The 14,936-nt window shown below is 46.3% G+C and overlaps 1 protein-coding gene across 1 annotated transcript in view; it reads left to right on the forward strand.

The window, feature by feature from the left end:
* The window catches only part of BANP (BTG3 associated nuclear protein), a 441,607-nt gene that overhangs the window by 17,776 nt on the left and 408,895 nt on the right, over positions 1-14,936 (forward strand). The gene's annotated exons all lie outside the window — the stretch shown is intronic.

The raw sequence follows: 14,936 nt of genomic DNA on the forward strand, positions 1-14,936 counted from the left end.
TCACCCTTACCTTACACAAGACACTGCAAAAACTCTAATCCATGCTCTCATCATCTCACGCATTGATTATTGCAATAGTCTCCTTATTGGCCTTCTGTAATACAGACTCTTGCCACTACAGTCCATCATGAATGCAGCTGGGAGGCTAATCTTCTTAGCAAGACGTTCATCTTCTGCAAAGCTACTCTGTCAGGCACTTCATTGGTTACCTGTATTCTACCGTACTCAATACAAAATTCGGTACTTATGTAATATCTGGGCTCCCGTTTTTCTTATGAGACCGCGTCCCCTCGCGGGGCTCGCTGCGCTCGCCACGCTTCGGGCATGGTGGCTCGCTGCGCTCGCCACACTATATAAAATCAACTCCATGCGTAGTTGGATAGTAGGGGTATGAAAAAATGGGGTGCATTTAACATGGGAGCCCAGATAATACATAAGTACCCAAAATTCTTATACTTACACACAAAGCCATAAACCAAACTACACCAACATACATATCTTCTCTTATCTCAAAATATCTTCCAACACGAACCTCTACGCTCCTCCCAAGATCTGCGTCTCTCATCCACACTCATTACTCGCTCCCATTCCGAACTGCAGGACTTTCTTCGGGCTGCACCCACTCTGTGGAATGCCCTCCCAAGCACAATAAAACTCTCCCCCAGTCTCCAAACCTATAAGCGTTCCCTAAAAACTCATCTCTTCAGGCAAGCTTATCACGTTCCAGAACCAGTCACAGAACCTTGCATTCTGGTGGAATCGATGCAATATAGAATACAGTATCTATCCTTATGTATCAATGCCTAATTCCCTATAGATTGTAAACTTGCGAGCAGGGCCCTCCTACCTTTTGACTGTCTGTAAATACAATCGAAACAGGGTAGTTTGAAATATAGCGCACCAACAAAGCATGCGGCATTCAGTGAACAGTGTTTTTGTCAGAACACCAGAAATACAATAGGGTAAAAGGAAGTTTGTTCACCAAACAACGCTACTTTGAGATATTCCCATAAAATACACCAATGAGTGATAAATCAATAATAGGTACTCTTTACTTAGAAGGGCGCCCATCTCGGGCATCTCGGGGATTGAATGCACTAAAAAATCGGGTGAGATCAATCGACGAGATGCCCGAGATTTCCCATAGGGAACAATGTTAAATGTCTCAATTGACCCGATTTTCCTGTTCAATGCCTCAATTGACCCAATTTTTCCATAGGAAACAATGTTAAATGGGCCACAGAGGCCAAATAGGCACCCTGAAGTGAATAATGGCCACCCGAATTGTTAACGCCACCCCACGATCAACGTCAACCCGAAGCGTGGCGAGCGCAGCGAGCCCGCGAGGGGCGGCGGTACGCGTCCTACGACCTTTTCATACCCCCACTATCCACGTCGGCGTGGAGTTGAGAATAGAAAGTGTGGCGAGCGCAGCGAGCCACCGAGCCCGAAGCGTGGCGAGCGCAGCGAGCCCCGCGAGGGGACGCGGATACCTTCACATGTATCCGCGTCCCCTCGCGGGCTTCACAGCTGTCCGCGTACCCTCGCGGGGCTCGCCACGCTTCGGGCTCGGTGGCTCGCTGCGCTCGCCACACTTTCTATTCTCAACTCCACGCCGACGTGGATAGTGGGGGTATGAAAAGGTCGTAGGACGCGTACCGCCGCCCCTCGCGGGCTCGCTGCGCTCGCCACGCATCGGGTTGACGTTGATCGTGGGGTGGCGTTAACAATTCGGGTGGCCATTATACACTTCAGGGTGCCTATTTGGCCTCTGTGGCCCATTTAACATTGTTTCCCATGGAAAAATCGGGTCAATTGAGGCATTGAACAGGAAAATTGGGTCAATTGAGACATTTAACATTGTTCCCTATGGGAAATCTCGGGCATCTCGTCGATTGATCTCACCCGATTTTTTAGTGCATTCAATCCCCGAGATGCCCGAGATTTTTTACTAACGATGCCCACGATCAAAATCGTGGGCGCCCTTCTAAGTAAAGAGTACCCAATAATACATAACTTCATGTAGACACGTTTGAGTTTCCAATTTGTCACAGAGAGATTTTCAATCTGTAATGAAAATACCCATTTTGTCCCCCAATATTCAGGACTCACAGTAAGGGTATAGGACAAGAAAACATCATAGTGTAGTAATTTAAAATACATTGATTTTTAATGTATATAAAAAAACTCACAAGAGTTGACGGTATATAAAGCATAAATACATGGAATCCCAGGCAAAAACTGCTAACACGCTCCCAAAGCACCTTGTCCCAGGCAGTGCAGAGTCCAACTCCAGAAATCGGTCCACCAAAGAGTCCTGGGGATGGGGGGTGCCAGTCAGCCAACAATGGTCCTTCCTCAGAAGTGTGAATTTATCACTCATTGGTGTATTTTATAGGAACATCTTCCTTTTACCCTACTGTCTGTCAATACCCTGTTTGTTGTATCACTATCTCCTTTGTAAAGCGCAACGGAATATGCTGCACTATATAAGAGACTGTTAATAAATAAATAAATAAATGTGGGTCAATCCAGATGCAAAGTCAAAATGATTACAATATAAATGAGAAAAGTGTCACGACCCAAACAAAAGGCCTATGCTGCAGCCTGTTTATCAGGGACACCAATTCCAATAGAATAAGTAGATATGACTGTATTACACAGAGAACCACAGATATGGTGCTCGGCCTTGTTCCTACATTGAAATGTTGATTATACAAATCCTAAAATAATACAAACTTGATAAATATAGAGCTATAAAATTACCATAAATGAAATTTATGTCTGTCAGTCAATTCTCCTCAAAGAAACAGAAAATACAAAAATCCAATGGTCCATGATGTAGTATGTCCGCTGTACAGTAACACCCTTACATGTAGGAAATCCAAGACGGGTGCTGGGATAGATGTAGGCGTCCACTCCACCATATGTAGGGGAGAACATTAGCGTATCCAACTCACAATTGGTGATGTAATGAAGCCTATAAATGTATGTATAGTTGCCAATCTTCCTCCATATGCAACAGGGCTGCAAACTGGGACATCACCATTACGGGTGGAGGGAAGGGGGGGGGGGGGGGTCGATAAAGTATTCCATATACAGCTGTAATGTCAGATTGTATCATGTCTCAGGCGGTTATGGTATATTAGATCTATAAAGTCTAGGTCTACAGTCATATGTTTGACAGTGAATAGGTCGACGGGGCCAAAGGTCGACAGTGTACCGCGTCCCCTCGCTTGCCATGCTTCGGGCTCGGTGCCTCGCTGTGCTTGGCACACTATTATATTCTACCTACACGTCGTAGAGGATAGTCGGGTATGAAATAACGGCTCTAAATTTTGTAACAAAAAAAATGCGTCTACCTTTTGACCATGTCGACCTTTTTGATTGTCGACTTTTGGACCATGTTAACCTTTTGGTTGTCGACCTTTTGTGCCTGTCGACCTTATGACTTGCTTATACTATAAGTAACAAAAGGCGCCCTCCATTGAAAACCTCACTATGTGTATCCAAATGTATACGGATAGTCGGTGGCACTCTGGAAAAAACAGTCAGAAGTAGTGTATGCTAACATTTCTAATTCTTTAATTAGTCATCAGGGTATAAAAGATTATTATTACAAGATATATATATATATATATATATATATATATATATATATATATATATATATATATATATATATATATATATATATAGTATACGTATACATATGTTGCTTGAGGCACTCGTGAGACTTTAATTCAAAGTTAATAAGAATAAATGACAGCCCACACAGGTAGCTGGTATATCAATGTTTCAGGTTTGCACACCCTTTATCAAGACAGGAGACACACACACACACACACACACACACACACACGTGCAAGTCCAATACAGGATTTTCTTTTCATATAGCTGTTATTGTACAACTGTTATTATACAGCTGGTTTGTCCTATCAAAGAATATGAAAGGTACTTTGGGATCGTGGGGAGTCTGTGATGTCATGACATCACATGGTAGTTGCTCAATGCTCCTCTCAGAACGTTTTGGACGGCTAGGTTATCTTTATGGGGCCACTTGGTACTTTCTGGGCCATAGGCAATTCCCTTACGGAAAATCTGCTTTTGTCTCTGCAGATATGTAGCACGTTGTGCGGTCTAAACAGACAAAGCAAATTGGTAATGCTCTAATATATATATCCCTCAGTGGCTCCCAGTTAGATGAGAGACGCAGATCATGTGCAGAGCTGAGAGGTTCAGTGTGGAAATATTTTCAGATAAGTGAGAGATAAATGTTGGTTTTAGCCAGGTTAATGGCCTTGTATGTGAGTAGAAGTATTTTATATTGAATACGGCAAAATACAGGCAACCAATGGAGGGAGTGACAGCTTGATTAGTGCGCACTCTGTAATCTCTGATACTTGTTAGTTATGCAGACACCACCAAAATGCTATGAAAGAAGATGAAATGTTTCCCCATCTGGTCCTGAATCCTCTGGAAGAGTTAATGGCTACGCACCCGCCCTTTGGACTCCATGCTGCGGGCTATATTTATTTTTTCCTTTTATATTTCTGGGCTGCAGCTGCCGATAATTTGTCAGGCAGTTGCGAAGGCTTTTGCTAAGGTGTCCGTATGCTTTACCTGGGTGTGGGTAATATTCCTGAAAACTATCCGTCTCGGCGGAATAAATGTATTTCAAATAGAGCCTGCAAGCTCTGATACTAATTACACAAGAACAGAGCATCTTTCCAATAATCCCTCCCTGAGGTACATCCGATAGGAGCAGTATCTGCAGAGAAACACATTTTGCCTTTCCAGTTCCCTGTTGGAACTGAATTCATCTACCTCATTTGCCGGTCTCCACAGAGTTACTGCTGTAAACAGAATGCTGCTTAATCCTCCAATTAGTTTTATAATTAGATAATCATTTGCCAAGTGAAACAAACTGGCAAAAAAAAAAAAGTAGGAAATTATGTTTTAGTTTTTATTAAAGTGTAGCCTGTTGTGTCGCACCTGGTGCTGTACTACTAAAAATGTTTTACATATTGAAAGGAGGGGTCTAGTGCATCCATACAAAACATAGGGCGAAATGTAATAGGGTGCGATTTTTGGACGAGTTCCAAACTCGCCAGAAATCGCACCTTTAAAAATCGCATTTTTAGACGCTAATTCGCATATGTAATGAGATGCGAATTAGCGGCAAAAAATGCGATTTGCCGCGATTTAGGTCGATTTTTAGTCATGAAAATGTGCGCATTTTCAGTCCTGAAAATGTGCGCATTTTCATATATGCGATTTTGGTTGTCAAAAAAAAAAGAAAAAAAACGGCGTGCGGTCCCCCCCCTAAGCATAACCAGCCCCGGGCTCAAAAAGCCGGTGCTGGTATCATAAAATCAAAGGAACAATCAAGTTGGGGTTCCCTGGATTTTATAAAACCAGCACCAGGCTCAAGGTCCGGCGCTGGTTCCCAAAATACGGGGGACAAAATGACTAGGGGTCCCCCGTATTTTAAGAACCAGCACCGGACACAACCAGCCAGCAGGGTAATGCCACAGCCGGGGGGAGACTTTTTATACAAGTCCCCCCGGCCAAAGCATTAACCCCCTGGCTGGTCAGCATGGGCAGGGGTCCTGGGGAAGTGGGGACCCTCCCAATGAAGGGGTCCCCCCCCTCCAGGACTTACCAGCCCATGCTGATAGTCCGGGGCTGTCCCCGATGCCCCTGGGCGGTGGGCATCGGGCTGATATTTGGTGTAAAAGAATAGATAAACTATTGTTTTTTACTGTGGCACTACAAGTGCCAGCAAGCCTCCCCAGCAAGCTGGGACTTGGAGAACCACAAGTCCCAGCCTGCTGGGCATTAAAGGGCCCGCTGGCACTTGTAGTTCCACAGTTAAAAAAATAGTGCACAAAACACACTGACACACATTTTAAATAAAACTTTAATACACACATTACACACATACTAATACTTACCTATCTTCTTCCCGTAGGTAGCCCTGGTCCTGATGTCCTCCGGTCCTGTGTCGGCGTTCCTCTTCATGTCGACGTCCTTCTTGAAGTCGACGTCCCTGTCGGCGATGGCGTCCGGTGTCCGGGTCCGACGAAATCCATGGAGGAAGCTGTGGAAGGAAACCATACTCACCTGTCCCAGCGCGACGTAGTCCAGGTAAGGGTCTTGGAAAAAAAACAAACCGACACCCGAATCCAAGCGGACACGACGGAGACGCAACGGTGTTTACATCGTGCGGCTCCGCCTCCCGAATGCCGCTATTGGCCGCCTTGCGGCCTAGCGGCCAATCAGGAGCCGCTAGGCCGCAAGGCGGCCAATAGCGGCATTCGGGAGGCGGAGCCGCACGATGTAAACAAACACACGTGCGTCTCCGTCGTGTCCGCTTGGATTCGGGTGTCGGTTTGTTTTTTTTCCAAGACCCTTACCTGGACTACGTCGCGCTGGGACAGGTGAGTATGGTTTCCTTCCACAGCTTCCTCCATGGATTTCGTCGGACCCGGACACCGGACGCCATCGCCGACAGGGACGTCGACTTCAAGAAGGACGTCGACATGAAGAGGAACGCCGACACAGGACCGGAGGACATCAGGACCAGGGCTACCTACGGGAAGAAGATAGGTAAGTATTAGTATGTGTGTAATGTGTGTATTAAAGTTTTATTTAAAATGTGTGTCAGTGTGTTTTGTGCACTATTTTTTTAACTGTGGAACTACAAGTGCCAGCGGGCCCTTTAATGCCCAGCAGGCTGGGACTTGTGGTTCTCCAAGTCCCAGCTTGCTGGGGAGGCTTGCTGGCACTTGTAGTGCCACAGTAAAAAACAATAGTTTATCTATTCTTTTACACCAAATATCAGCCCGATGCCCACCGCCCAGGGGCATCGGGGACAGCCCCGGACTATCAGCATGGGCTGGTAAGTCCTGGAGGGGGGGGACCCCTTCATTGGGGGGGTCCCCACTTCCCCAGGACCCCTGCCCATGCTGACCAGCCAGGGGGTTAATGCTTTGGCCGGGGGGACTTGTATAAAAAGTCTCCCCCCGGCTGTGGCATTACCCTGCTGGCTGGTTGTGTCCGGTGCTGGTTCTTAAAATACGGGGGACCCCTAGTCATTTTGTCCCCCGTATTTTGGGAACCAGCGCCGGACCTTGAGCCTGGTGCTGGTTTTATAAAATCCAGGGAACCCCAACTTGATTGTTCCTTTGATTTTATGATACCAGCACCGGCTTTTTGAGCCCGGGGCTGGTTATGCTTAGGGGGGGGACCGCACGCCGTTTTTTTTCTTTTTTTTTTGTTTTAACTATTTTTTTACAACAGAACCATGCACAGATCTCAATGATCTGTGCATGTTTCTGATAAAAGCGCCAGGCAGAACCTGGTCTATTTTTTTTGCGATTTTTAGTAAGCTTTACTAAAAATCGCAACCTATTAAATATGCGACTTCTATCCTTTTTAATGGGAAAACATCTGGATGCGATTTTTAGTCTAACTAAAAATCGCACCTTTAAAAAATGCGATTTTTCCCGCAAATCGCACCCTATAAAATATGCGATTTTCGGGAAATGCCCGAAAACGGCATATTTTGCGGGAAAAATCGCAAAAAAAAAAAAACGCACCCTATTACATTTCGCCCACAGTTTGTTCTTTGTTACGTGGCACCAAATGCATACAAATTTGGTTTTCATAATACTAAACAGTTATTCGATTCCGTTCCCATGTTTGGTGGGAGCTGTGGCCTGCAGATAGTTTAGTGATGGGGGATTTTATGGAAGAGTCTTCCTTACTAATATGGATCAAAGTGCGATTATTTGTTGTCATTAATTGTCAGGCTAGTGTGGGCTGCAGTACAGTGTCAAGACAAATTGAGGGATGTAAGCCAGCCATACTGTTTGTGTATATTTGTTGTTTCCAGGTCTATGATGGCAGAACTGCCCCCTAAGTTGCATCATAATTAACATGCTGGGGAGGGGGGGGGGGGGGGGAGGGTGTGATGGGGTGGTGGTAGCAGGAGAGGGTCGGACAGGGACAGTGTTTTGGAGAATGGAAACGTCTTACACCAGTTCTCTGGATGTGCTTTATCCAGCGGCTGCAACCCCAGACTCGGCTTACTTGTCCCTGGGAGCATGAAAACACACTAGTCATCCCAAGTAAACCGAAGGGGTCACACAGATGAGCATATGGGATACATATGGTTAACTGGCAGTAAGAATACCAATGCCAGCATCCTAAAGAAGTGAATCCCGATGGGTCAGGACCGTCGGGTATGTATAATTATCCAGCTCAAACCCTCCTTTCCCGTGACCTGACACTAACCCCCGTTTCCCCGCCCTGCAGCCTTACCCTTCTTGAAAGTATAAATATATTAAACTTTAGGGGCATATTAAATTAGACACCACTAGATGGTGTCTGATGGAGTAATTCAATTGCTGCTCTATTCATGCGCGCGTCCTGAGCAGACGAGAAGAAACGTTTGAGAAGACGGTGCCTTAACCGTGACATAAGATAGGTTTAGCAGCTATTTGTTTCTTCACCTCATCTGTTTGGACGCGACAAGCAGGATAATTAATCGGCCACCATAACCAGTGAATTGCTCTGTTGGGCGACCATTAATTTTAATTCCTTTTCCTCCCCCAGATTTAATTTCTGGAGCAATTCAATTATTTAGCATTTTCACCGTGTGGTAAAACCGCAGATACTGCGTGGTACCATATAGATTGGGTGTACAATGCAGGGCTCTTGTTTTTCCCCATGTGCTAAATTACAGTTGTGCTCCCACTGGAAACATGTGGGAAGATACAGGACCTTAATGAATAGGTTCCTCATCTAATTGAATAAGCTCCCAAGGCTTAAAAATAGTGCTAATGCCTAACCCATGCATTAATATCTACCCACAAAAAGAATGTTCGGTACTTCTTTACTTTCACGGCGCCACTCTAGATAGGACAGATAGGATACTAGATAGGATACGATTTGTATGCGATTTGACATAAGATATCGCATAAGATATAGGATAAGATTTACTATCCATTTCATTACCCCACTATCCACTAGGGCGTGGAGTTGATTTTATATAGCGTGGCGAGCGCAGCGAGCCACCGAGCCCGAAGCGTGGCGAGCGGACACGGATGTTGTTTCAAAGCAAGTCCCCAATATCGCATGCCATTTGCATGCAATTCCATAAAATACATTCCGTGTCCCCTCGCGGGGCTCGCTGCGCTCGCCACGCTTCGGGCACGGTGGCTCGCTGCGCTCGCCACGCTATATAAAATCAACTCCACGCCCTAGTGGATAGTGGGGTAATGAAATGGATAGTAAATCTTATCCTATATCTTATGCGATATCTTATGTCAAATCGCATACAAAATCGTATCCTATCTAGTATCCTATCTGTCCTATCTAGTGGCGCCGTGAAAGTAAAGAAGTACCGAATGTTCTTTCCAGTAAATGCCATGAAAATTCCATGCTGCCATGAAGGGGTTACACTGAATCTGCCCCCGGATCTGCTAGCCGTGTCCGTCGCTGCGATCTGGCAGGACCGCTGCTGGAAGATGCACAGGAACAGCTGTCTCGCAGGGAAAACTCGAGAACTAGAGACACTTTATAAGGAAGTTGGCTGAATGAGCGTTTCTGGCCTGTGATCCGACTTTTCAGGTTCAGTCTATGATGAGCCCCATGTGGCATCATAACTATCTTATGTTTTTACATAAATACAGAAAACATTGGTCACAAGATGTGTGTTTGGAGATTTCAGCAAGGTGCAGTAATGATTATGATGAATGGGACTGCCCTGTCTTACATCCCAACCACCGTCTGTCTTGGAGACAGTTCATGGAATTTAATGGTCCGTTTATTTTAGGCACAAAACTGCAGAAACTATTGTTTTTAACTAGTCAAAAGAACATACAGTTATGTACATAATAGAACTTAATGTCAGGACTTGTTCTAGCCATTAAATAGAGGTACGTTAAGTCCCTCATAAAAGTAGTTTTAAATATTTTTTAAAGTAAAAATTTTTTTGATTTCCATTCCACTAGATCGTAAAGAATGCAGCCCTACTATTATAGACTCCAGATGACTCGCTGACAGTTGGTAGCGGTATACCGATGCCGAAATCCTGACTGATCAAGACCAACAGGGGCTATTCTGATGGAGAATAGAACCAGTGGCTAGCAAAATGAGCCACGATCCCGCAGCGGGGAGAGCGCAGCTCACCCCCACCTGTCGGAATACCGGTGGCTGCGACTCCGATGTCGGTATGCTGACAGTGAGTGACTCGTACCAATCCCCTTTCATTTAGGGGTCAGACACTACACCCTGCTGTCAGTGGTTCCCAAAGTTTCTTGAATCGTGGCACCCTAAATGACCCTAATTTTTTTTCACAGTACCCTTAGGATAAAATAAAACAAATTACATCTCTGTCTGTCTGTGTGTGTCTGTCTATCTAAAACACTAACTATTTCTCAGCTGCGGTGAATTACCGCCAGAGACTACTAGAGGGCACTCAAAGGACCAAATTACTCCTTTATGTGCTAAAAGATGTCTTCACAAAGAGTGAGTGAAAGGATTTTTTGCAGGGACACTTGGTTGATTTGGAGGTAGGAGCCCATAGGGACTGGGGGTGGGGTGGAGTGTGTAGGCTAAAAACTGTCACAGCTCAAAGTGAAAGTAACAGTGACAGACTTATATAATATAGATGGTAGTACTGTATTTTTAATGATTTCCTGAACCCACTGTCTACACTATGCCAACATCAGTAACCTAAGCGGGTGTATTGGAAAGCTCAGGTAATCATGTGCTTTATTTTCACCCTCTTGCTTCGCGATCGCCCTCAGTGTAAATGATCAATCTGTTGTCTGCATTGGGAATAATTAACCATAGAGGAAATGCACATTCACATCACTAAGGTTTGGTTTGTTCCATTTTCTAGACCCTCGTGTGTTTGTCAGAGGCGTCAGCAAGGTATTAGACCTTCATTTCACACCATGAGATTAGCTGAACATCTGTGGCTTAATGCCCTGTGCAAATCTAGGAAATGTCAGCGCACTCGCTCAGCGGTAATGGGAGGTGTTGATATTGTTTCTGGCTCACGGTCACAGGTGCTGTAAGGAACTAATGGTAGCAGACTGATGAACAATTATCACAGGTTCATTGCATTCTGAGCCTCATTCTGAGCAAGCTGTCATACATGTACTCACTGAGAGCTGTGCAGGGAGCAGAAGCCTTTCCGACAGCTACTGAGGTTTTCACTGTGATATCAACTTAATATTTAAATAACTTCAGGCATTGAAGGGGACCTGGCACCTGGAGACAGCCAGTTTGGTGCTTTACTGTTCACAGGATTGCAGCCTTTTGGTACACTAGGAGCTGGTGTCATCAACAAAGAAGCCGACAGAAGGGGGCTTAGTTACTGCTGCATGTAAGCGCAAGTTGCTGCTTTTGTTGTTTTGCTAGGTCATGGATTATTGAGCATGTAGATGTAAATTGCAGCCAAAATGGGCACCAAATTTTACATCTGCCTAAAGGGAGCAGACTTTTGGGCTTCTGAATCCCTAGTATAGGTTGCGAACTGAGATGATGGCTGCAGGTTGTGTTGGATTGAATAAAAGTGACACACCCATTTTGGTTGGGGACATAAATCAGTGATTCAATTGTTTATTGCATCTAAAGTAACTGAAAGATATTCAGTCATTCTGGGACCAGCCTAACTGTTGCCTCCAGATGCAGTTTGGTTAGCTGGTAAGCAGCTTTTCCCTTTCTAAGTTTCGGGAGCACTGCAGTTAAGGCAAGCCTGGAATTCATATCCAGCCCCAAGGCCTGACCTTACATGGACTGTTGCGCCTAAGGAGGGTGCACGCTGAATTCTGCAATATCTACATTCTTGGGCCTGGTCACTTAAAACAATTCAGTAGCTCCTGGTCACTTTAGATAAATAACAACTGAATTGCCCCTAAAGTACTTAGTACACAAATATGATCATTATTTCTACTTCTTTCTTTTTTTTATATATTTCACTAACGTCCTTGATGGGATACTGGGAATGGTCTTAAGACATTGGGGTATTAGAGGGTATCCGCAGGAGACAGGCACATCTATAACTTTGAAGCTGGGTGTACTGGCTCCTCCCCTCTGATTCCCCACCCAGGAACCAGTTTAGAAAAATGTGCCCTCAGGAGAGGATGCACACTGCTGGAGCTCCAGAGAGTTTGTCTTCAGTTTTATTTCTTTTATTATTTTGGGGTTACTGTGTTGGACTTCACAGTATCTCTGCTTCGAGGGAGTCAGTTGAGGAGGGTTCAGCTGCAGGCCTCTTAAGGTACCGAGCTGTCCCTGCTGCAGGACCACTGTCCTGAGAGGGTGTTTGTACTCACGGGCATTGCGCTGCAGTGATACTCACCCCCAGCATGCCGCACACTCCTGACACAGTCCGAAGACGTCTGTGGTGAGTAAAAACCGGGGTCCCCACAGTGGGGTACCCCGGCTCATCGTGCGGCAAGATGGCGGCGGCAGACGCGGTACCCTGCACAGGGGCTGCGCAGACCCCCCGTCACAGACTGGCTGCGGGTGACAGTCCCTGGGCTACCAGGGCAGATCCCACCATAAAACGCTGTTCAGTGTAAAGGGCGCCATTAAAACTGACAGCCAGCGCCAGTATAAAGATCAGTGAAGCCCCTGCGCCATCACAGGGGGCGGGGCTTCAGCGGAGCGAGGCCAGAGCTCTGAGCGCGCATACACTACTTCCTGCTTCTCCCTGGGCGCCATTACTGCCTCCAGATCACTCCTCAGCGGTGAGGTGTTGGACAGAGGAAATCTGCAGAAAACAGCAAGTGTATTTAGCGCTAAGATCGCTTAATTGATCACACTGTTCTGTGTTTATGCGTGTTACCAACTCCTAAATAGGAGTTCAGGTTGTACAGGGTGTGCTGGTCTCCTCAGTGTAATCTGAGCGCTCCCCCACGTGCTTGTTAAGCTACACACTTCCAGTGATAGAGCTCACACATATATAGCTGCTATACACTGCACATTGATTTTATATATTTTTAATTTCATTGTGATTGTGGTGTGTTTGTGGAAAAAGGTTACTTATTCCTTCAACATGGTGAGGAAGTTAACCTGTCTCATTTGCAGCAGCAAGTTTGTGCCTAAGTCCACCTCACAGATTACCTGTGAGGAATGCATGTCCACTCAAACAGGGGTTTCACCCCAGATCAGTGGTACTCCTCAATCAGACTCACAAGAGCCTGAGTGGGCTGCAGGCATTAAAACCATGCTGCAGGCAGTGTCAACTCAGTTGGCTGCAAATACAGTGCAGACCAAACAGGTGCAGCAGGACTTATCAGTTCTAGCCGCACGGGTGGATAATATGAATACCACCACGGGCCAGTCACGGAAGCGTGCTGCGGCCGCCATGTTGCCTGATTCAGATGATGATCTGCAGGCGGGTGACGACATGGATGATAACGTGGATGACGGGGCTCTGATCCCTGATTCACAGTCATCTCTTAGGGGCCCGGAACCTCTAATTATAGCAATAAGAGAAGTTTTAGACCTTCCCTTAGCAGACATGCAGGAAGGTGACCCGTTTTTTGGGTCCCAAAGGAAACAGCAAATTGTTTATCCTGAACAAGTTGACCTTGATGAGACGTTGAAGGAGGCTTGGAAACAACCTGAAAAGCGTTTCCAACTGTCTAAAAGGTTTAAGTCCAACTTTCCCTTTGATCCCGCCACTAGAGAAGTGTGGGAAGAGCCTCCGCTTGTGGATGCATCAGTGTCCAGACTGTCCAAAAAGATGGTTCTCCCCGTTCCAGGGGCAGCAACACTAAAGGATAGTACAGACAAAAAACTGGATACTACCCTTAAGTCCATGTACACTGCGAGTGGGGCGTCTCAGAGACCTGTCCTCGCCAGTTGTTGGATGGCAAAGTCCATTTATACATGGGCTTCCCAAATCCAGGAAGGCATGCTGGCCGATATGTCACTGGCGCAAGTTGGAGAGAGACTTCGCCATATCCAGGATACTGCAAAGATCCTATGTGACACTCAAAAGGAGCTTGGAGCTATAAATGCTCGCTCTTCCGCAATGGCGGTTTCGGGCCACAGGGCCCTCTGGTTAAGACAATGGGTAGCTGATCCAGAGTCAAAGCGTAGTGTGGAGAGTTTGCCTTTTAAGGGAGAAAAGTTGTTTGGTAGCGAACTTGACGACCTTTTTTCCAAGGCTACAGCCGGCAAGTCGACCTTTTCTGCCGACAGCTTCCACTCACGCTAAACGTCCCTTTCAGGGGCATGCTTCCCAGTCCTTTCAGGCGTCTCAGTCCTTTCGGCCTTCCAGGCCCAGGCAGAGGGCGAGAGGCTCCAGCTCGGCCGCCAGAGGGGGCCGCGGTAGGTTCAGAAAGCCCGCCAGCACAGGATCTCAGGATCGTGCCGCTAATGCCACCGCCTCTAAGCCTGCAGCATGACTCGGGTTCCGACCCTGGAGTCACTTGCGAGGTGGGGGGTCGCCTGTCAGCTTTCAGCCACGTGTGGTCAGTCTCTCTCCTGGATTCCTGGGTGAGAGATCTTATTACCAACGGCTACAGGTTGGAATTCGAAAAACCTCCCCCTCATAGGTTCTTCAAATCAGGTCTGCCGGCCCTACAGGCAGATCGAGTGAACCTAAAACAGGCAATACAACGCCTGCTAACGTCACAGGTTATCACACCTGTCCCATTGGAGGAACAAGGAAGGGGTTACTACTCCAACCTGTTCCTCGTGCCGAAGCCGGACGGCTCGGTACGCCCCATTTTAAATTTAAAGTCACTAAACCCTTTTTTAAGGGTTCACAAATTCAAGATGGAGTCCCTCCGGGCAGTAATAGCAAGCCTGGAGGAGGGAGAGTTCTTAGCATCGTTGGATGTGAAAGACGCCTATCTCCACATACCAATTTGGGGTCCACATCAGGCTTTCCTGAGGTT

This window comes from Crinia signifera, chromosome 11, assembly GCF_055691185.1.
Source record: "Crinia signifera chromosome 11, ASM5569118v1, whole genome shotgun sequence".
NCBI lineage: Eukaryota > Metazoa > Chordata > Amphibia > Anura > Myobatrachidae > Crinia > Crinia signifera.